The 22,713-nt window shown below is 45.1% G+C and overlaps 1 pseudogene; it reads right to left on the bottom strand.

The window, feature by feature from the left end:
* Positions 1-459: 459 nt before the first annotated feature.
* Positions 460-1,260, bottom strand: LOC121152595 (annotated as a pseudogene).
* Positions 1,261-22,713: the final 21,453 nt, after the last annotated feature.

Genomic DNA, 22,713 nt, shown 5'->3' with positions numbered 1-22,713 from the left:
TCTCCTCCTCTCTGTATATCCACCTTTTAATTAAAAAAAAAAAAATGTGCAGTTTTCTTTTCCTTCGGATCTATACAAGGTCCACTCCCCCGGCCCTTCCCTGTTTTTTTTCTCTGTACAAAAATAGTCCCATCAAAAAAAGAAGTCCAGCATCTTTACATCTTTTATAAAGTTCTCTTGTTGGCGTCGCACGTTTTGTGTTGAACATAGAAGAGATGGGTGGTCTCCTCTGAAGCCGCCATTTGCTGTGAGCAATGAAATGTTCTTTGTCGGCACACCAGGATTTTTGTTGCATGCATTTTTTTTTTTCATGCTTCCTTCTCACTCTCTACTTTTGCACCCCTCCCATTTCCTTTTCCTCTGAAAATGTCTTTCCCCCTACTCCCCACCCCACTATCACCCCCTAACCTCCCCTCCCGCCCCTAGTCCTTCTGCAGTCCGCTGTCCGGAGGGCCCCCCTCACATGTGCGAGAGGGACAATGTGCCGTTAATGGCCGGGCCGGGCACCGGGCCGCTCTGGTAGTGCTGCGACAGGGTGCAGTCTGCTGGGGCGGCGGGCTCTGCCATCTCGGCACCAGGGAGGTACACACTGATCATGTTCTGGAGGTCCCCGGCCTGGCAGGGCACCCTGGAGTGGGAGGAAGTGATAAGCACGGAGGGGCTGGAGCTGGCCTTGGGGCCAAGCACCATTGCGGGGGTGCCCTGCTGCGAGGAGGACATGCTGTAGGTGGGAGAGCCGTTCATGTAGGTCTGCGAGCTGGTCACGGGTTGTACTGCAGCGCACTAACGTCGTAGTGGTGCTTGGGCTGCATCTGAGCTGCGCCATGCGTGTTGAGGCCCAGGTGCTGCAGGCATCCCAGCTGGTGCTGCATCATGCTGCAGCTGCCATTGCTCCAGCCGTTCACATGTGCATAGCTGTCCATGTGCTGGTTCATGCCCTCGCCCAGGCTGGCGCCCACCCCGAACCCGCTGACCATGCTGTTGCTGCTGGGGGCTGCGTGTACTTATCCTTCTTCATGGGAATCTTGGTTTTCCACCACAGCCAATATTTATAATCCAGGTGCTCCTTCTTGTGCAGCGCCCGCAGCCGCTTGGCCTTGGCCATGAACAGTAGCTTCACCATCTCCGACTAAGCTTCCATTCGGGGCCCAGGCGCTTGCTGACATCAAAGTTGTGTATCTTGGGGTTCTCCTGGGTCATCTTGTGAAGCTGCCCAAGGGACCACACCATGAAGGCATTCATGGGCCTTTTGGTTGTCATCGTCGCCACCACCGCCCCCCGAAATTCAGCTGTGGGCCCAGCAGCTTGAGCTGCTTCTCCATCTGTTGTACATACGGGCGCTGTGTACGTGGGCCCAGCCCGCTAAGGGCCTGAGACCCTCGGTGAGGCTGGGAACTTGGGGGGGGTGCATGGGCAGGGTACAAAGGAGGAAGAGGAGGTGGAGGGGAGGCGGGCGGGAGGGGGTGAAAGTGGAGCTCGGGGTTCTGAGAGGAGACCAGGTGGAGGAGATCAATTTGAGGAGGGGAGGAAGGAAGGGTACTGGGCGGTGGGGGCGGGGGGAGAATGAGAAGGGGAGAGAGAGAAAAAGAGAGAGAGAGAGAGAAGTGAACTGGAATTGGAATCAAAAAAGCAGTGCTTCCCTCAGCCTCGGGCCAACGTCACCGCCCACTGTGATTATTATTATTGTTGTTGTGATTTTTTTTTTTTATTGGAGAGGCTTAAGCCCCGGACTCAAAACTTGTTTCTGCCTTTCTTTCTTTCCTCTTCTTGCTCTCTCAGTCCTTAAAGAAGCAGCAAACTACTTCCCCCCTTTTGCAAACACTCTCTTCTCTGCCTTTATAAAAACTCCTGAAACTTTTTTGAACAAGTTAATAGACAAGCACTGGTTCTAATCCCGGGAGCCCTGCTTTCTATGCAGCTCCCTGCTTGTGGCCTGGGAAAGCCTTGGGACCCTGCACCCCTGTTGGAGACCTGGAGGGAGATCCCGGCTCCTGGCTCTGTTTCGGCAAGCACCAGCCTTTGTGGTCACTTGGGAAATGAATCATTGGACAGAAAATCTTCCCCTCTTTCTCTCCTCCTTTCTGTATATCCGACTTTGCATTAAAAGTAAACTAAATCTTAAGAAAGAAAGAGTTGTATTTCATGAGGCACAAACATTGTCTTAGGGCACACGAGGCTGGGAATTCTTAAGTTTACATTTAGAAAATCTCACTGATCGTCAAAGGGTGTAGATGTCTGAGATGATGGTCACTCAATTCTGTGTTGTGAATTTCCATGTTTCTTCCTGATGTTGAAGTTGTGTAGTGGCTTTTCATTGGAGGGGATGATACTCTGCCAGCTGTACTTTTGGACCAAGGAGGATTACCCAATGAAACTGTTGAATTTATCTGGACAGTGGGATTCTGGACTCTCTGCATGGACTTTGCCCACAGTGACTGAATCATGACTGGATCTGAACTGTACTACTGTAACAATATGGAAGAATTAAATATGGGGGGATGGCTTGGGGAGGGTTTGGGGGAATCCCAGAGCCTATGAAACTGTGTCATTAAATGAAGAAATAACAAAAGAAAATAATCTCACGTAAATACAAAATTTTTTTAAAGATTTATTTTCTTTTTAGAGCAAAGTCAGTTATACAGAGATGAGGAGAGACAGAGAGGAAGATCTTCCATCTGATGGTTCACTCTCCAACTGACCACAAAAGCCGGTGTTGCAGCAAGCCAAAGCCAGGATCCAGGAACTTCCTCCATGTCTCCCAAGTGGATGCAGGGTCCCAAGGCTTTCGATCATCATCCTCCACTGCTTTCCCACGCCACAAGCAGGGAGCTGGATAGGAAGCAGGACTGCCGGGATTAGAACTGGTGCCCATATGGGATCCTGGCACTTTCAAGTTGAGGACTTTAACTGCTAGGCCTCCACACTCGGCCTAAATCATACTTTAAAGAATTTAAGAAATCTTGTTGAATGCTTATTACTTTTGCAGGGCTCTGTTATAGCAAGGTACTGAACAAGTTTGGCAAGTAACATTTTGTTTCATTTTGTTTGTCAGTAGATGTTACTTAGCTTATCCTTTATATGCATCCCTCTGGATTAGGGGTAGTGGCAGGTAAAGTACGTGAAAGAGAAAAGAAAATGCTTAAACCTTGGGAAAACTGCAGTGTCAAGCAGAGGAAGAGGGAGGAGGAGGGGGAGAAGTGGTTGTGGCCACTCAGATTCTCAGTGAGGAAAGCTAGCTAGGGAACTTCAGACAGGAGGGTGAAGGAAGGAGTGAAATGTGAGAAGTAGGTGGAGCACAGTGTGACTTAGAGAGTAGGGAGTGGGTGGAGGGAGATATTGACTATTGGTCAGAGCAAATAATATTGCTTTACAGGCACCTGGCTTATGCTGTAGGCACAAGGAATATCCAAGTGGCTGCAATGGCCAGAGCTGAGCTGATCCTAATCTAGGAGCCAGGAACTTCTTGCAGGCTTCCAATACCAGTAAAATTTCCAAGGCTACTCACAGTAGGTGAGAATCCATTTATAGCCTCAAATGAGTGTTTGCATATACTGAAAACTAGTTATTGTGGCAAACTCTTAACAAAATTAGCAAAAAATCAGATGTCTGGCACAATGGATCAGTGGCTAAAGCGTTAGCTTGCAGGTGCTGGGATTCCATATGTGCACCATTCATATGTAGCTGCTCCACTTCCCATCCAGCTCCCTGCTTGTGCCATGGGAAAGCAGTCAAAGATGGACAAGCTATGGACCCTGCACACACATACAATACCTGGATGAAACTCTGGACTTCAGATCAACTCTATTCTGGCCCTTGTGTCCACTTGTGAAGGGAACCAGCAGAGGCCAGATTTATCTCTCTGTCTCTCCTTCTCTATGTAAATCTCTCAACAAATAAATTAATTAACATCAGAATAAAAAAGAGTAAAAGTCATTAAGAAAGAAATTTCTGGGATATAAACATCATCCTTCATAACATTTGTAATCATTCACAAGATTATGAGAAGATTTTCTGAAATACTTAGAAGTTATTTTAAAACAGGGCCCAGTGCAGTAGCTGAGTGGCCTACGTCCTTGCCTTGAATGCGCCGTAATTGCATTTGGACACCAGTTCTAATTTGAGCAGCATTATTTCCCATCTAGCTCCCTTCTCGTGGACTGGGACCGCAGTTTAGGACAGCTCAAAGCCTTGGAACCCTACAGCTCTGTGGGAGAACTGGAAGGGGCTCTGGGCTCCTGGCTTCAGACTAGTACAGCAATGGCCATTGCAGTTGATTGGGGAGTGAATCAGTGGATGGAAAACCTACCTCTATGTCTCTCCTCCTCTCTGTATGTCCGACTTTACCACAAAAATTTTTAAAATATCCCTTAAAAAGATGTTTTAGAACATAAACCCAAAGTTACAATTTGTGGAAGAAGAGTTAAAGAAATACATATATAGTGCACAAAATAGAAAATACAGATATAATATGAATTACACATATCACTGCTCGTTCTCTTTTGCTAGAATGAATCTGGACAAGCCCTCTTCTCGCTTTCTGTCTTACACATTATTGTGAATGTGTACTCTGCGGTTTAAAAAGTCAAATGAACTAATGAAGAAAAACCGGTATAAACAAGAGAAGTCCCAGAATCTAGTGAATATCCAATGAAGTGTATCCGCACACTCTTGTCATGATTTTCTGGCTTTCCATACATGAACCTGAAGCAGAGAGGGAAGGAGAGGCCAGGAGGTGGACTGATGTGAGAGGCGACAGCGGCCCCTGCTGTTGGAAGGCTCAAGCTGCAAGAGAGGAGGCCACTTCCTGCCTGAGGTGAAGCCCCGCCCCTCACTCCCCCTCCCTCCAGAATCCTGACTGCCCTCCTCCCTTTGTGATTCTGATTGGCTGCGCATTGTGATGTGGTCAGGTATGTGGGAGTGGTCCAATCAGGTGCGTCCAGGAAGCCCTGTGGCAGCAGGCAGGAGGTTGTTGTGGGCGCCACCATAGCCGCGTTGCTGCTTGTGCTGGTGGAGAGGCGCAGGTGGCTGAGCCAGTGCTGCCCTGTGAGCTCCCTCCCCGCAGGAGCCTGTGCAGGACCCCCGACTGGTGAGAAGCTGGGAAGGGTGAGTGTGTGAGAGCATCTCCTGAGGCCGCGGGGCGGGCGGGGGCCAGGAGGGGGACCTTGGGGTCCTCACTCTGCAGCACTGACCTTGAACACTAGGACTCACAGTGGAACCCTTTGTGCAGTGAGGAGGGGGGAGTGCCCAGGGACAGTTCAACCTTCATGTTGGGTATATTTCCTCTTTTTTTCCTTTTATTTTATTTTATCTTTTTTTTTAACCCAATTGTGGTTTACTTTTTTTTTTAAGTTTTAATTATTATTATTATTATTATTACAAAGTCAGATATACAGAGAGGAGAAGAGACAGGGAGGAAGATCTCCCGTGTGATTAATCACTTCCCAAGTGATTGATGCACTCTGGGTTCTCTCAGCCCTGGCTACCAAGGAGCAAAACCTTGGCAAAGGCCCAGGTAAATCCTAGGGTAGCATGCTTAGGATACACAGCAATTTCATTTTACATCCACAAGTGGGTTTGGTCAGAGAATAATTTGTACTAATAAAGGATCTTGGTGAAGGTAAAATTTTGGTGACCTAGAGCACTTATCAATTTTGGAGTGTATTTGTGACTGGTTTCATAAGTTATTGCAGGGAATATTTGCAGTGGTGTAACTCTGGTGGCAGTAATGTAATTAAAGTTGTGAGTGTATTTGACTGGCTTAATAAAGAGTGTCATTTGTGCTCAATATCTGGGACAAGGGTCTTTTTCAAATGATATTTTTACTGGAAAGCAGATATACAGAGAGGAGGAGAGATAGAGAGGAACATCTATTCATTGATTCAGTCCCCAAGTGACTGCAAAGGCCTGAGCTGCGCTGATCCAAAGCCAGGGACACGGAATGCTGTTCTTATTCTCCCTTGTGGGTGCAAGGTCCCTGTGCTTTGTTCTGTTCTCAAGTGCTTTCCCAGTCCACAGGCAGGGAGTTGAATGGGAAGCTGGGTCCCGACTATTAGTACTGGCACCTACATGAGATCCTGGCCCTTGCAAGCAGTGGATTTCAGCTGCTAAGATACTGCACTGGGCCCTCTACATAACTTCTTAAAGGGGACCTAAGACCCAAAAGGGCTAACACTGCTTTCCCCTGACATTAACCTGCACCTGTGTATAGAGATTGAGCCTTGACCCTGAAGCCTCTACTAATTGCAGATGATGAAATAATAGAATTGTGTTGTGATTTGTTTTTAGTAGTGAATTTGTATTAAGCAAACATAACACATCTAGTGGTAAAAAAATATTAAATTGAATAAAAAATAACAGTGAAAAGTTGGCATTTTGATTTGATTGTGTATCTTGGAAGAAACATTTTGGATTGAGTGTCTGCATGAGTTCAGGAATCAAATCATATTGAAACCACTGCAGATACCCATATGATGAACTTTTCAGCAGAATAACAGAATTCAATAAACTCCTATCAAAATGCTAGATGGGGGCCCAGTGTGATAGCCTAGCAGCTAAAGTCCATGCCTTGAACATGCAGGGATCCCATGTGGGTGCCCGTTCTAAACCCAACAGCCCTGCTTCCCCTCCATCTTCCTGCTTGCTGTCTGGGAAAGCAGTTGAGGATGGCCCAAAGCCTTGGGATCCTGCACCATCATGGGAGACCCAGAAGAAGCTCTGGGATCTTGGCTTTGGATCAGCACAGTTCTGGCACCTGCAGCCCCTTGAGCAGTGAAGCATCGGACAGAAGATCTTCCTCTCTTTCTCTCCTCCATTCTGTATATCTGCCTTTCCAATAGTAGTAAAGGAGGACTATGTGATGCTTGTAACCTGAGAGGGCAGTAGAGGAAGGCCCAGCACCTTGGGATCCTGCACCTGTGTGGGAGACCTGGAAGGAGCTCCTGGCTTCAGATTGGATTGGCTCCACGCAGCCACTAGGAGAGTGAATTGGATGATGGAAAATCTTTCTCTCTGTCTCTGCTTCTCTCTGTAAATCTAACTTTCCAGGAAAAGTAAATAAATAAAACAAAAAAATAAAGTTCAAGATTCCGAGCTCTGGGATAGGGGGTTAAGCCACTGCTTGCCTGCCAGTCTCCCATACTTGAGTGCTAGTTCACATTCCATCTACTCTGCTTCTGATTCAGCTCCCTGCTGACACACCAGAAGTCCTGCACTCCTGCCACCTAGGGTCAGACCCTGGCAGAGTCTGGCTCTCTAATGCAGACTGACCCATGCCTGACTATTACAGATATTTGGGGAGTGAACTAGCAGAAAGAGCTCACTTTGGTTCTCTCTTTCTGCCTTTTTCTGTCTGTTCCTCTCTCTGTCACCCTACCTTTCAAAACAAAAACTATGATTCTTCAACCAAAAACAAGATATAGAGATGGCAATAAGCACATGATGAACACACTGAGTTCCCTAGGTGTCACATGCACGTTCAGCAGTTGTTTCCAATGGTAGCAGAAAATCCCTTGAGCAATGAAGTTCCTCTGGATGTGGAGTTCTTAGTGCACTGAATGAGAATCTACAACCTGTTTGGTCTGCAGTGCTCAGCATGCTTTATTTCAATACAAAGCGCTCAATGAGCATTACATGAAAAGTGACAAACCTGGGTTTCTGGGAGAGCTGCTTACAAGCCTGATGGAATGTGAAGTTAGTGAAACAAATGAATTAATTCTGCCACTGGCACAGCTGCGCTGCTCCTTCAGAACGATGTGCTTTGCCATGGCATGGAGTTCCCTAGATGTCACATGTCACATGTTACATGCACATCAGTACTATTTGGTGTCAGAGCTGCTGTTTTTATGAAAGCTAAATATCACTTGGGTGCAGAAGTTCTCTCTGGAGGTGGAGTTCTAGTTCATTGAGTGAGAATCTACACCCTAGTTTGGTGTGGGGTGCTCAACATGATTCATTTCAATAAAGTACCCTTAACGAGCATAAGGGGAAAAGTGACAAGACTGGGTTTCTGGGAGAGCTGCTTGGAAGCCTGCTGATTGTGATGTGACTGACGCAAATGGAGTAGTTCTGCCACAGGAGGACATGTGCTGCTTGTTCAGGATTATGCCATTAACCAACACAGTGAGTTCCCTAGGCGTCACATAAGTATTCAGCAGTATGTGGAGCCAGAGCTGTTGTCTTCAATGGTAGATGAAAATCACTTGGGCAGTGAAGTTCTATCTATATGTGGAATGCTTAGTGCATTGGATCAGAAGCTACAACCCAAATTTGGTGTATGGTACTCAACCAGCCTCGTATCACTACAGTGCGCTCTTTGGGCATTAGAGAAAAAGTGGCAAAAGTGGGTTTCCGAGAGAGCTATTGGTAAGCCTGATGGCAGGTGAAGTTTGCGACCCGATGGAGGCGTACTGCCACAGGAACACCTGTGCTGCTCCTTGGGGAATATGCCTTTCTCCAACACACTGAGTTCCTTAGGTGTTACATTCATATTCAGTGGTATGTGGTATCAGAGCATTTGTTTTCAATGGTAGCTGAAAATCGCTTATTCGCTAAAGTTCTCTCTAGGTAAGGAGTTCTTAGCATGTTGAGCGAGAATATCAAACTTGTTTTGTCCAGGGTGCTCAACATGTTTCATTTCAAAGGATTGCATCTATGGGCATAGAGGAAAAGTGACAAAACTGGGTTTAAGGGAGAGCTGCTTGTAAGCCTGATGGCGTGTGCATGCACACCTGTACTGCTCCTTTGGGACTATACCATTCACCTACAACACTGAGTTCCCTAGGTGTTTCATGCACATTCAGTAGTCTGTGGTGCCAGAGCAGTTGTTTCCAATGGAACCTGAAGATAGCTTGGGTGCTCAGGTTATCTCTGGGTGTGGAGATCTTGGCAAACTTATTGACGAAATACAACCTAGCTTGGTGTTGGTGCTCAACATGATTCATTTCCATACTGTGCACTCTATGGACATTAGACAAAAAGTGGGAAAACTGCTTGTAGGCCTGATGGTAGGTGAAGATACGGAATTCTAGATATGGATTTCTTAGCATGTTGAATAAGAATTCTACAATCAGGTTTGGGGTATGGTGCTCAGTGTGCTCTGTGGGCATTAGACGGGAAGTGACATAACTGCGTTTCTGGGAGAGCTGCTTGAAAGCCTGATGGTATGTGAAGTTAGTGACCCAGAGGAGTACTTTTACCATGAAATATCTGTGCTTTTCTTCCGGACTATTCCCTTTTCCACTCAATAAGTTTCCTGGGTGTCACATGCACATCCATCAGTCTGGTGCCAGAGCAGTTGTTTTCAATGGTAGTTGAAAAACTTTGGGTGCTGAAGTTCTCTCTGCATGTGGAGTTCTTAGCATGTTCAGAAATAATCTACAACCTTATTTTGTGTGGGGTGCTCAGGTTGCTTCATTTCGATAAAGTACCCTTAGTGGGTATGAGAGGAAAAGTGACAAAACTGGGTTTCCAGGAGAGCTGCTTGTAAGCCTGATGGCATGTGAATGTAGTGACACAAGTGGAGTGTTTCTGCCACTGCAATACTTGTGCTGCTACACCCGTTGTGTGGCTGGAGGGGAGAAGAGAAGAGAAGATAGTGAAGGAGACGATAGTGAACTCAGGGGAGGAGGAAGGGAGACCATGGTGCCAACTAAACTGTATCAAAAACAATCACAAAAAAGAGCGGTTGGAATTCATATGATAGTTTTGCAGGCTGGCAAGATACAAAATGAATGAACATAAATGGATGGCTCTTGTATATACAAATAACTCATGTCTGAGAAAGAGCTCTTAAGTCCAGTGACCTTTAAAATGGCAGAGAAGCATCTTTGGAAGAAACTTAACCAGAGGCTTCGAAGACCTCTATGATGAACATGATAAACATTAAAAAAGAAGATGACATTTATAATGTAGGAAATTGTCATCTTCCTTGGTTGGTTGAATTAACATAATCAAAATAGCCATATTACTGAATGTAATATACAGATTCAATACAGTCCCAATCAAAATCTCAATATTCTTTTCAGAGATGGAAGCAATGATGCAAGAATTCATCTGGAAACAAAAGAGATTACAAATAGCTAATCCTATTTTTAAAATTTTAAAATATTTATGGGCCCAAGTATGGTGTCTCAGAGGCTAAATCTTCACCTTGCCAGTGCAGGATTTAGAAAATTATCTGGATAATTTGACCATTCTTGCATACATAATCAACTAGAACTCCACTTCCTTTGTTTTGTTAGCTCACACAACAAGCATCAAGAACACCCAGGCTTGACACAAACACACAAGGGGATCTCCTATGGATGGCTACGAGTGTCCAAGCAGTCCCAGGGTCTGCCAACCATAAAGGAAGGTGGAAACATCCTCACAGATTGTGTTTGTCAGTGCATGACTCTGTGTGTGTTTAAGTGTGTATGTTGTGCCATCCTGAGTGATTATGCATGTATCTATGTGTGTCTGAGTGTATGGTGAGTGTATTGGCTGTGTATTTCTTGTGCACCTTATTTTCACATATTACTCATGGCAGAGCTTATTGCTGTGCAGAGTCTACTTTTCATATAATATTTTAATATCTAAATCTACATTTGGTATGTAAGATCTTTCTCATTGGTCATAGTAGAACAGGAGTATCATGAATGTATAGCTTAGACTGTAATTTGCCCCACTGGCATTATCCATCATTGAAACATTCAGACAAGATCATGATCATCTATGGAGTGATAATGAATATTACGGTACCTACAGAAATAGTATGCTGGAATCAGCATTACTTTATCGGTAGTTGTTATTTTAAAATGTCACACACTTTTAATGATCTACAGAAAGAATAGGTCAATATGGGTATACGGCATAAACTGACACTGTACTCTGTGGCATCAACCATTGTGATGGGAAATGATGACAGCAAGATTGTTAGTGGGATGAGAAAGATTTCCTTGATGTACTGTAATGCCAGCAGTTGGATTTCTCTCTCAGAATTTCTCTGGATATTCTGTTTTCTGTGGCTTTATATGAGTTTTAGAATTTTTACTAACTCTGTAAATGATATAATGGGGACTTAACTTTTACTTCAACCCTTCTTCTCTCCTCACAGCCCTCCTTTATTTCGTGCCCTCTCTTATTTGCTTTTTTTTTTATATTTTTTATGTGATTAGGAATTTGATAGATTGTTTGCCATCCAGCACTGATGGACTTGGTGCCCAGAGCCAACACTCACATATGTGGACTACTGAATATTGGTCAATAACTAAATTTATTTCTAGCATCAGGCATTTATAGACTGAAGGTGATCGAGGATGAGGGTGGAGGGATTGAGGAATTTACATATCAACAACAGGGAGTTGACATGAGATTATGGCGGTTCCCATAAGCTTGTCCATAGATGCATTCAATTATTCCCACCCTAGGCCGGACTTGGCTCTCTTTGTTTTGTATAGTCAGTGAATTGTCCTCCTATAATAGGTTATTATTTTTCATTCTAGATAGCATGAGCATTTTAACAACAATTTTCTCTCAATCCATGGATAAGAAACATCTTCCCATCCTTAGTGATGCCTTTCATTGCCGCTGAGCAATTTTCATTCATTTGTTTGATTAAATTTATGCCTAATCATATTTGAAACTAATGGGAATGGCATTTTTCATTGATCTTGTCTAGAAAAGATAATAATTATTGGTGCAAAAAAGAAGCAATTTTTAAATGTTGGTTTTGTGTTCTGAAAATTTACAAAATAAATGTATTCTTTTAAAAAATATTTTCAAAAGATGTATTATTAATTTTAAACTTGGAGTTAACAGAGAGAGGGGGAGAAGACGAGATTATTTTCCAGGCATAAGATAACTACTGAGATGGCCACAATGACTGGAGCTGACTCCAGCCAATCTGAAGCCAGAATCCAGGAGCCTCCTCCAGGTCTCCCACGGGGGTGCAGGTTCCCAAAACTTCAGGCTCTCCTCCACTGCCTTCTCAGCTAGCAAGCAGGGAGCTGGATAAGAACTGGGGCCACCAGGACACAAACGGGTGCCCATATGGGATCCAGGCATGTGCAAGGTAATGACTTTAGCTACTAGGCTATCACACCAGGTACATAAACAAAGATTTCTGAGTCTGAGGATATCTGAAGTCTAAATTTGGATTTATAACCAATAGACTTCACTGTCGTGTATTGGGTATGCCACCTGTAATGTGAAACATGTGGGTGCCCACTCCTGACCCAACTATTCCACTTCTGATCCAGCTCACTGCTAATGCACCCAGGAAATCAGCACAAGATTGTCCAAGTGCTGGAGGCCCAGCACCCATGACAGCCATGCAAGAAACTTCTGGCTCCTTCCTTCTTTCTGGCCTAACCCTGACAACTGCGGCAATTTGGAAAGTGAACCATCAGTGAAAGTTTTTTTCGTCTTTCACTGTAATTTGGCCTTTAAAAAAATCAAAGTATATATATATATTTTTTAAAGTTGAGGGCCCGGTGCTGTGGCGCAAGTGGTTAAGGTCCTCGCCTTGCACGCCCGGGATCCCATATGGGCGCCGGTTCTATCCCAGCAGCCCTGCTTCCCTTCCAGCTCCCTGCCTGTGGCCCAGGAAAGCAGTCGAGGACGGCCCAAACCTTTGGGACCCTGCACCTGCGTGGGAGACCCGGAAGAGGCTCCTGGCTTTGGATCGGCATAGCATCGGCCGTTGCACTCACGTGGGGAGTGAATCATTGGACGGAAGATCTTCCTCTCTGTCTCTCCTCTCTGTATATCTGCCTTTCCAATAAAAAAATAATAAAAATAAATCTTTAAAAATAAAAAAAAAAGTTGAAATGAGTGGGAGAGAGGGAGGAAGGAGAAGAGAGAATCTGAGAAGGAAGAAATATCTTTCTGTGTTGAAGACTGGATTCCAAATTATGCAATTTGACCTAGAGATTGCCTGCAAGGTTGTCCCCTGCATTCCAAAATTTCCGTTGACTTTATGCTTTTAGTATCATTTTAGCAGATTTTCAAACATGCATTTGACTAGTAAGTTGTTGGAATGAAGGAAAGAAGGAAGGGAAGAAAGAGAGAAGGAGAGAAGGAAAGAAAGTAAAGTAAAGGAGGAAAAGGACAGACCAAAGCTTTGGGACCCTGCACCTGTGTGGGAGACCCAGAAGAGACTCCTGGCTCCTGGCTTTGGATTGGCTCACCTCCTGCCATTGCAGCACTTGGGGAATGAATCATCAGATGGAAGATCTTCCTCTCTATCTGTTCTTCTCCTCCTCTGTATATCTGACTGTCCAATAAAAATAAATCTTAAAAAGAAATCGCTGTGAGGACAATCACAGCCATTGGTGCTCCTGGCAGCAAGGGCCAAGAGCACTTGTGTCCTGGGCCATGTCTGGGCCTCGGGGAGCCCAGACTGTCTTTGGTTTTCCTCCTCTTTCTTGGCTATGAAGGTGAGGGACCCTTGGTGTCATCCAATTTTGCTGCTGCTGGGCCTGCACGCATTTCTGGCTCATCACTGAGCCTGCTTAGGAATCTTCACCAAACATGAAAAATTGTAAAACTGGTTTTCAAGATGATGTGACTACTCTGAAAATGGATCCTGTGATTGTGGACATTTAGATGCTTATGAAGCTTATTTTTGAAGTTTTAGGGTCATCTCTTGGGGGCCAATGAACTTTTCTTTCCAGTCTCAGGAATATTTGCACTTTGAGAAATCCCATCGTCCCCAGATCCTGAATTACAGTGACTAATAGACACAATGGCACTGCCTCGGCTGTAAATAAAGCATGGCATCTTCTTGTTTTAGTCTGTGTTCTGGGTATTTTAAAATGTTATTTCTCAAAGTTTCTTTTTCACTTTTGAGTGGCAGAGAAAGAGAGAGAGAGAGCTCTTGTGTTACTGCTCCCTCCCTGAGGTCTCACTCCCCACCAGGGCTGGGCTGGGCCAGGTCACTCTGGAGTTGGGAACAGAGTCACAAGAACTCAATCCCTGAGCTTTCCCTGCCTGTCTCCCAGGACACACATCGTCAGGAGCCTGAGATTGGCAGCAGAGCCTGCACTTGAACCCAGGTTCTCTGAGAGGGGGTGTGAGTGCCCCAAGTGGCCTTGCCACAGCTGAGCCAAACGCTCAACTATATCTTGTAATTTGATGTCTAATTTGAGGATTCTACAGGGCACAGTAGAGCTTCTTTAACTGTATTTAAATATGTGCTAAGCTCCCCAGTGATTCTTGAAGCTTCAGAGAAAGCTCAACTCTGTAGTGTTATGTTCATTAATGAGATATTAACAACAACCCAATTTGCTGGAACAATAAACTGGAATGAAAATTCCAGGAATGTGGTTCATCCTTGTCTCTTGACATCCCTTACTGCTGTGCATTGTGTTCTAGTCTGCGGTTGACCACAGCCACTGAAGCCATAGATAGGAGGCAAGGGGGACTGCTTTGTCAGTGGATGGTTCTGCGCTCAGCTGAGTCTAGTAAGACAAGGAGACACAATGGGATTGGGCTTGGGGAAGTGTGTGCTGTTTGCCATAAGCTGGTACTAGTCAGCCATGGGAAACACAGAGAGCGAATCTTAACAGGAGAGGGGAGGGGAAGAGAATGGAGTCTCTGATGATAAAGAAGATATGACATAAATGTACAAGATTCTTTATCTTGCAAAATTTCACACATTGATGTTTTGTTCTTGACACAAAGCCAGGACCATTTTTATGTATTTTTATTAATTAACTTGCATTTTCATTTTAAAGATTTATTTATTTTTATCAGAAAGGCAGATTTACAGAGAGGAAGGGGACAGAGATCTTCTTATAGTTCACTCCCCAAGTAACCGCAATGGCTGGAGACTAGCTAATCCAAAGCCAGGAGGCGCCAGCTTCCTCTGGGTCTCTCACATGGATGCAGGATCCCAATGCTTTGGTCATCCTCTGCTGCTTTCCCAGGCCAAAGCTGGGAGCTGGATGGGAAGTGGAGCAGCTGAGACACAAACTGGCCCCCATATGGGATCTCAGTGCTTGTAAGTGGAGGATTAGCTAATTGAACCATTGTGCCAACTACTATTTTAAACTTTTTTTAAAAAAAGATTTATTTATTTGAAAGTTAGAGTTAGGAAGAGTGGGTGGTGGGAGAGACAGTGAGTATTTTCCATGTACTCATTCACTCCCCAAATATCTACAACAAACAGAGCTGCACCAGTCCAAAGACAGAAGTTTTACACTCTTTCTCAATCCCCCATGTGGATACAGGCATCCACGCACTTGTACCATCTTCTGCGGTTTTCCCAAACATATTAGCAGGTAGCTGTATCGGAGTGGAGCAGCTAGGATTCAAACTGATGCTCTTAAGGGAGACCAGCGCTGTCAGCAGCAGCTTCACCTGCTATATATCATAGCACTGATCATAATGTAAATGCTCTTTATTCATTTAGTTACTTGAAATCTAGAAAGAAAAATAAACAGACATAAAGAGATTTTCCATCCACTGGTCACTCCCCAAATGGCTGCAACAGTCAGGGTTGGGCCAGGTTGAAGCCAAGAACCAAAACCTCCATCCAGGTGTCCCATGTGGGTGGCAAGGACGCAAGTTCTAGAACCATCAGCTGCTGCCTCCTAGGGTGCAGTGGCAGCAAGCTAGACTTGTAATCAAAGTAGAGACTCAAACTCAATCACTCCTGTGTGGGCTATGGGTTTCCCAAGCCATGGCTTAATTACTTGAGCCATTCCTGCTGCACTAAGACTCAACTACGACACCTTGGGATCATTGGAAAGATTCTGACCTAGCAAGTGTGGGGTGTGCTGATTCTGACACGTCTTCATGAGACACTGATGCTGTCAGCTGTTGGATGGATAAGGGGCTGGGCATTTCAGGTGCATGGAGCAGCATAAGCAATGGCCCAGAGACAAGAAAGCATAACTGGACCTGCAATGGGGCAAGGAAACGATATAATGAGATGTCCCAGAAGGGAAGCTATGGAGAGCAAGGCTACAATGGCCAGTAGGATTCAAATTACGGGATGTCCTAAAAGATCAAATTTCAAAATATGAGTTCAAAACCCCAAGCTGATCAGAATATGCACAGGCAAAATTAATGTGATCGTGGCATGTGGGAGTCAAGCAGAGCGCCTAGGAAGTTGCAGGTAGCAGTGTGCAGGAGAGCGCCCAGGAAGCTGCCGATAGTGGTGTACTGGAGAGGTGATGAGGGCTTAGCTTGGGACATGTCAGAAGAATCTGGAAAACATCATTTTATGTCACCAATGGATGCTCAAAAACTGTAAAGCAGACCAAAATAGAAATAAACCGGGAGATAAAGTCAGAAGCATTTTGGAGGAAGATCAAAAGAATAAACAGGAGATGGAGGCTGGCATTTGGCTACAGTTTTATTATTTCTTAGAGAATGAGAGAGTTTTCCATCTGCTGATTTGCTCTCGAAATGGCCACATCAACTCCTGTTGAGCCAGGACAAAGTTAGGAGCTAGGAATCCATCTAGGTCTCCCAATTGGATGCAGGGGCACAAGCACTTGGGCCATCCTCCGCTGCTTTCCCAGACACACTAACAGGGAGCTGGATTGAAAGTGGAGCAGCCAGGACCTGAACCAGTGCTCATATGAGCATGCTGGCATCAAGAGTTATGGCTTAACACACTGCACTGTAACATTAGGCCCAGTTTCACTTTGAATGTATGGGAGAATAACGATGTCTTCAACAGGAAACTGAGGAAAGGGCATTTTTCTTTGGTAAAATATGACTATAGTTGGCAATGCTCACTGAGTTTTTCCTGTAGGCCATTTACAATTCTGGGTGCTCTCCACCCTGGTCTCGTTTAAGCTCTACTGCAACCCTGCGAGGTACTTCCCCTTGTATGTGCCACCTTGAGGATGAGAAAGCTGAGGCAGACAGCTTGTTTGTCACAGTGGTTAAGACATCACAGGTGCGATGATGCTTGAGACATCTGCCCTGCCTCCCATAGCAGGAGCATCTGGCTCGGCTTCTGATCCAGCTCCCAGATAACTGAGACCTAAGGAAACAGCAGGTAGTGGCTTAGGTGCTTGGGTCCCTGCCATGTTCCCAGCTCCTGGCTTCAGCCTGCTCCAACCCCAGCCATTGTGAGCATCTATGGGCACGACCCAGCAGATGGAAGACCTTGCTTTTTTCCCCCTCTATCTCTGTCTCTCTGCTCTTCAAATAAACAATTTTGTAGAAGTGATATGTGGCTGAAAAAGAGGGCTGTATGGGTTAAGGTACGTGGTGACAGTAACACGCATCTTTCAACGGGGTGCTGACGTGGGATCCTGGGAGCTTCGGTCCAGAGGCCAACTCCTAGCTGCTGCCCCATGCTGCAGTGTACAGCAGCTATGTTTGGGCATGGCTTCTTCACCACTTGCCACTTTGGGAAATGTCCATTCAGCTGCCCCTCTCCTGTCTCAGCTGAGTGTCTGTAGGCAGGGAGGAGAAGGGACAAGAGGGGCAATCTTCTGGCCAGCCTGTCCTAAAGATCTGGTGATGTGGTTGCGGAAGTGGACTGTACAAATCCACTTCCTGTCTGCAAATCTGGAATGGGGAAAGAGGCTGCTTTTGGAGGACAGAGGAAGTGAGGGGCCACCTTGTCCTGGCCCTGCCTGAGACTTTCCTGAGCACTTGTGACCTGTGAGCTTCCTTATCCTGAGATGGTTTGGCCTCTGCTCTTGGTGCCCAAGTAGTTTAACTCTGAGTCAGATTTTATCCAGCGGCTGGTGCTGTGACATATCAGGCTAAGATTCCATTTGTGGTGCCAGCATCCCATAAGGGTGCCAGTTCAAATCCTGGTGGTTCCACTTCTGATCCAGCTTCCTGATAATGTACCTGGGAAAGCAGTAGAAGATGACCTGAGTCCTTGAGGCCCGTGCACCCACAAGGGAGATCCAGAAGACATTCCTCATTTCCGGTTTCGCACCTGCCCAGCTCCAGCTATTGTGGTCATTGTTGGGGAGTGAACTAGCACGTGGAATCTCTCTCTCTCTCTGCAACTGTTTCAAATAAACAAATAAATAATTAAACAAATAAATAAATGTTTGTAAAAAAAATTCATCCAGACTCACTGAAAAATAAAAAAAAAAAATCATTAGCTGGGACATCTATCTCTGTGTCTGTCTCTCTGTGCCTCTCAAAATAAAATTAATCTTTTTGAGTTTTTAAAAATCTACAGGATTTAATAAAAATCTACAGTTTTTAATAACTCCCACTAATTTCCCCCTTTTACGATCAGATGTTATGTTCAAGCCTTTAGGTTGGCCACCATCGAAAATGCTAATAAAACCAATCTATTACAAACAAAATATGGGTTCAATATGAAAATACCTCCAGGGAACAGTCATTTGTACAAGAGAGATGGCCCAAGTTCAGATTCAAGGAGATGTATGATGAATTCATCCAACAAAGGCCCTTTGGTTCCTAAAGTCATGTGTACCCAATGTCTCCTTTCCTGCATTGTGCTGAATTAATGCATGCTTTGTTTTTTACCTGCTGGTTATGATGTTGTTTTTTTTTTTTAAGATTTGTTTATTTATTTATTCCTATGAGATGCTGGCAAAGCATCAGCAGTTGTTTTTTTCATTAATTACATTGTATTATGTGACACAGTTTTATAGGTACTGGGATTCCCCCAACCCTTCCCCTAACCCTCACCCCATGGTGGATTCCTCCACCTTGTTGTGTGACCACAGTTCAAGTTCAGTTGAGATTCCTTCATTGCAAGCATATACCAAGCATAGAGTCCAGCATCTTATTGTCCAGATAAGTTCAATGGCTTCTTGGGGAGACCTTCTCTGGTCTGAAGGTAGAGCCAACAGAGTAAAATCCCAATCAATTAAAAGCTTCATTAGCAACAAGATATAACATTATGGAATTAATTGACATAGTATTGAGTAAACAATATGTTACAATTAAATACAAGTTGTTAACAACATCCTTTGACCACCTCAACGACATTTTAAAAATTGAAGTACAAAGCAGTTTTAGGAGGGGTGTGCAGAGAAATCTTCAATACCTTGGTGAGGAGTACTTATTCTTTGTGTCCTATCTAGTAAGGTATGTGTGAGTCCATGCTGACCAATCTTTCCTTGTTGTTCTCTGCTTATCTATTCCAATTTGTGTGTGTGAGTGTGAGTGTGTGTGTGTTTGTGTGTTACGGTGGGAGGGAGGGCTCTGGAGTGACCCTGATGGTCATTGCAGAGGGTGGGAACCCAAAGTTAGAACTAAATAAGGACCAGAGAAAGCTCCTCTCCCTAGTCCCGAAGGATTTTTACTATTCTTCTGATTCTGAGGACTACTCAGGGTTCCTGGTTGTTGTTTCAATGACCTTCGATCCTACAAGTAAGGATTCAGGCTTCTTCCATCCCGTGTGGTAGGTCCAAAGGGGCAGAACAGATGTCCTCTGAGTTCTTAGTTTCCGAAGGCATTCCAGTTCCCCATAGTCTCTTTGGCAGTTGCAATGTAGTCCTTGGTGCCCATACTGATAGTCCTCGGTGGGGATCCGGGAGTCTCCAGAGTTGGGATATAAGCCTCCTCCTGTCCCACTGCTCCACTGTGGACCTCCCCGCCCCCCAATCTGTGCATGTGACCTCCTGTTAATACATTGTTAGGACTGCTCTTGATTCCCCCTGTATGTCTTTGTAGTTTTACTATTGTCTATTGCTGTTTAGAATCTATTGTCTATAAGTTACCTGTCATGTTCCTGATAGATTACACTACACGGCTTCCTCACATATTCAAAGGAGATAGAAGATTTCTTTGTTCTCCCACTCCATTTATAAGTAGCACAAGGTTTTGAAAATATATTAGGTTTTAAATTTTTTCAAAACATGGGTTGAGACCACATATATTAGATTCATCTGAGGAAGATTTACTGTCATTGGGAATCTTTAGGATTGTTTCACATCCCCAAACCACTGAAGATTCAGCATGGAACTTTCCAAGCAGAAATCAAAGAACCAAAATCCCAGAGGTCCCTGGATGGGCGTCCAACAGGTGGAGCCTAGCATCAAATGAGGCACACTGTCCACCCAGGGGCAGCTCTCCACATGCACTCAGCTTTGGTTGTTGCAGCCATATGGGGAATGAATCAGAAGCTGAAAGATCTCATCCTCCTCAGTAAATCTGCCTTTCAAATAAAAATACACTTCTTAAAAATAAAAGAGTGGCACCCGCCAAGGCATGAGAGGGATGTGGGGCGCTGTGGCCTCAACACAAGTCCCCACTCAGAGGTGTGAGCACCCCAACAGTGTTCCCTGCACAAATGTCCTTCCTAACACAGCCAGTGTGCAAGAGTTTGTGCCAACTGCTACAAATTTTGGGAAAACTCCAGGGCTGCCTGTGTGGACGAGTAAGAGAAGGAAAGCTCCAAGATTCTGACACAGCCACAGGAGACACCCTGTTCCATCTTAGAGTGGTTTATGATCACCCCCTGCTTCAACCAGAGCTTGGAGCAGAGACAGAGATAGAAGTCGATAGTAGTTGGCAATGACTCCCACGGATGTGTCTCCTCAGAGTGGAAAGTCATTTGCCTCCATCTTGGGAAACTTACCAACAGGTGCAGGCTTCACTTGGCACTCTAGAACCAAGTATGGGAGGAAGAAGGAACAAGAACTCACTGGACCCCAAAGATGCTGTAAATATGTCTTTCCAATAAAAATAATTAATGAATAAATAACTCTTACAAAAGTAAAATTTTCAGATTTTTGCAAAGACATCATTTCAATGCACTCTAAGTTCAATCCTAACCTGAATATTCAACAAGTGAAAAAACAGAAAGAACACAGTGTCCCAAGAGGAAACAAGGGCTAAAATTGACAATCACATTACAAGATGTTTGCTTCATAGCTATCATATATATTTTTTTAAAGATTTGTTTTTATTATTTTTTTTATTGGAAAGGAGGATATACAGAGAGGACAGACAGAGAGGAAGATCTTCCGTCCAATGATTCACTCCCCAATTGAGCGCAATGGCCGATACTATGCCTATCCGAAGCCAGGAGCCTCTTCCGGGTCTCCCACACAGGTGCAGGGTCCCAAAGCTTTGGGCCGTCCTCTACTGCCTTCCTGGGCCACAGGCAGGGAGCTGGAAGGGAAGCGGGGCTGCCGGGATAGAACAGGTGCCCATATGGGATCCCGGGCGTGCAAGGTGAGGACCTTAACCACTGCGCCACCGCGCCGGGCCCGCTATCATATATATTTTATGATATCTGCCACACATCTGAGGAAACATGATATTTGTCTTCAGCTGCCTTGGCTATTTCACTAAAGTGTAACAGTTGCATCTGGCTTGTGGCCAAAAACAGCATTTGGTTCTTTTTTATGGCCAAGTCATAGTCCATCGTGTAAATGTATCCCATTTTCTTTACCCTGTCATTAGTTGATGGACATCTTGGTTGATTCCATATGTTAGCTATTGATCATTGGACTGCTGTATGCTTGGGTAAGAGAATTCTCAAGTGTCGATATTGTGTTTGGGTAGACTACCAGAGCAGGAATGGTTGCACACCAGGATGTGATTCATTTATCCTCTTGTGTCTATTTTCACTGACTTTCTGGCTCCCCGGGGGCTGTCCATGAAGAAAGTCCTTGAATAACTGAGCTAGTGTAACCAACTGGAATGAAGGCATCTCCCCTCCCCTGGTTGTCTTTTGGCTGCTGCTGTTGCAAACTCCATGGGAGTAGAGACTAATGAAGTGTGCACTTGGGACTTCCAGGAACCAGAGAGCATATGACTTGGAAAGGTGGCCCTTCCAAGACACAGACCCTGACCAGGAAGTCTCCCCTGGGCTCAGCAGCATACCAGCCTGAAAATCTGCTTACTGGTCAAACAAATGAACTCACTGCTTGCCAGCCTCCACCTCCTGCTCTCCCTGTCCCTTTGCTTTACAGTCCCCTTTTTGCTGGCTTGTCAGGAGGACAAAGCACATCTTAGATCCAGACATTGCTCCTTGCTCAAGACTACCAGCTTCTGGAAAGAAAGCCTTTCCTGTTACCCAGCTCTGTGTGCATGAGTTGAGGGGCAGACAGCAAGGGCCTGGTAAACATTCACTTGAGGGTTTAGAATCTCTCTGCAGGACATCAATGTTCTAGACAGGTTCTAAAAAGAAACATTGTCTGTCCCTCATCTCTGCCATGGCATCTCCCTGCAGGAACACATTTCCCACCATGATACAGGTTCTGTGGAGACTCTAGGGTGGATTATATGGGATATGCCCGCTTTCTTGGAGAGAGAAATGGACAGACAAGAGATGCTCTCCCCACATGCTAATAAAGGCTGGGGCTTGGCTAAGCCAAAACTAGGGGCTAGGAATTGAATCTGGTTCTCTCACAGGAGTGACAGGAACCCAAGTACTTGAACCTTTGCCTGTTGCTTCCAGGATGTGCACTGGTAGGGGGCTGGCGTTCGGAGCAGAGCCAGGTCTTGAACTCAGGCACTCTGATGTGGAAGGTGAGCATCCCAACTGGGGTCTTCAAGGTTTATTATTTTTTTATGGAGAATGCAGATTTACAAGAGAAGGAAAAACAGAGAGAAATATCTTCCATCTACTATTTCACTCTCCCAAAGTGCTGCAACAGCTGGAGCTGTGCCCATCTGAGGCCAGGAGCCAGGAGCTTCTACCAGCTCTCCCACACAGGTGCAGGGTCACAAAGCTTTGGTCTATCCTCCTCTGATTTCCAGGCCACAAGAAGGGAACAAGGATCCTTATGGAATCCTGGTTCTTGAAGGCAGGGGACTAGC

Source organism: Ochotona curzoniae, unplaced genomic scaffold (genome assembly GCF_017591425.1).
Source record: "Ochotona curzoniae isolate NIBS_2020 unplaced genomic scaffold, NIBS_Ocur_1.0 contig_250, whole genome shotgun sequence".
NCBI classification, from domain to species: Eukaryota; Metazoa; Chordata; class Mammalia; order Lagomorpha; family Ochotonidae; genus Ochotona; species Ochotona curzoniae.
Note: the sequence above shows the minus strand (reverse complement) of the source record. Positions and strands in the feature narration are given on the sequence as shown.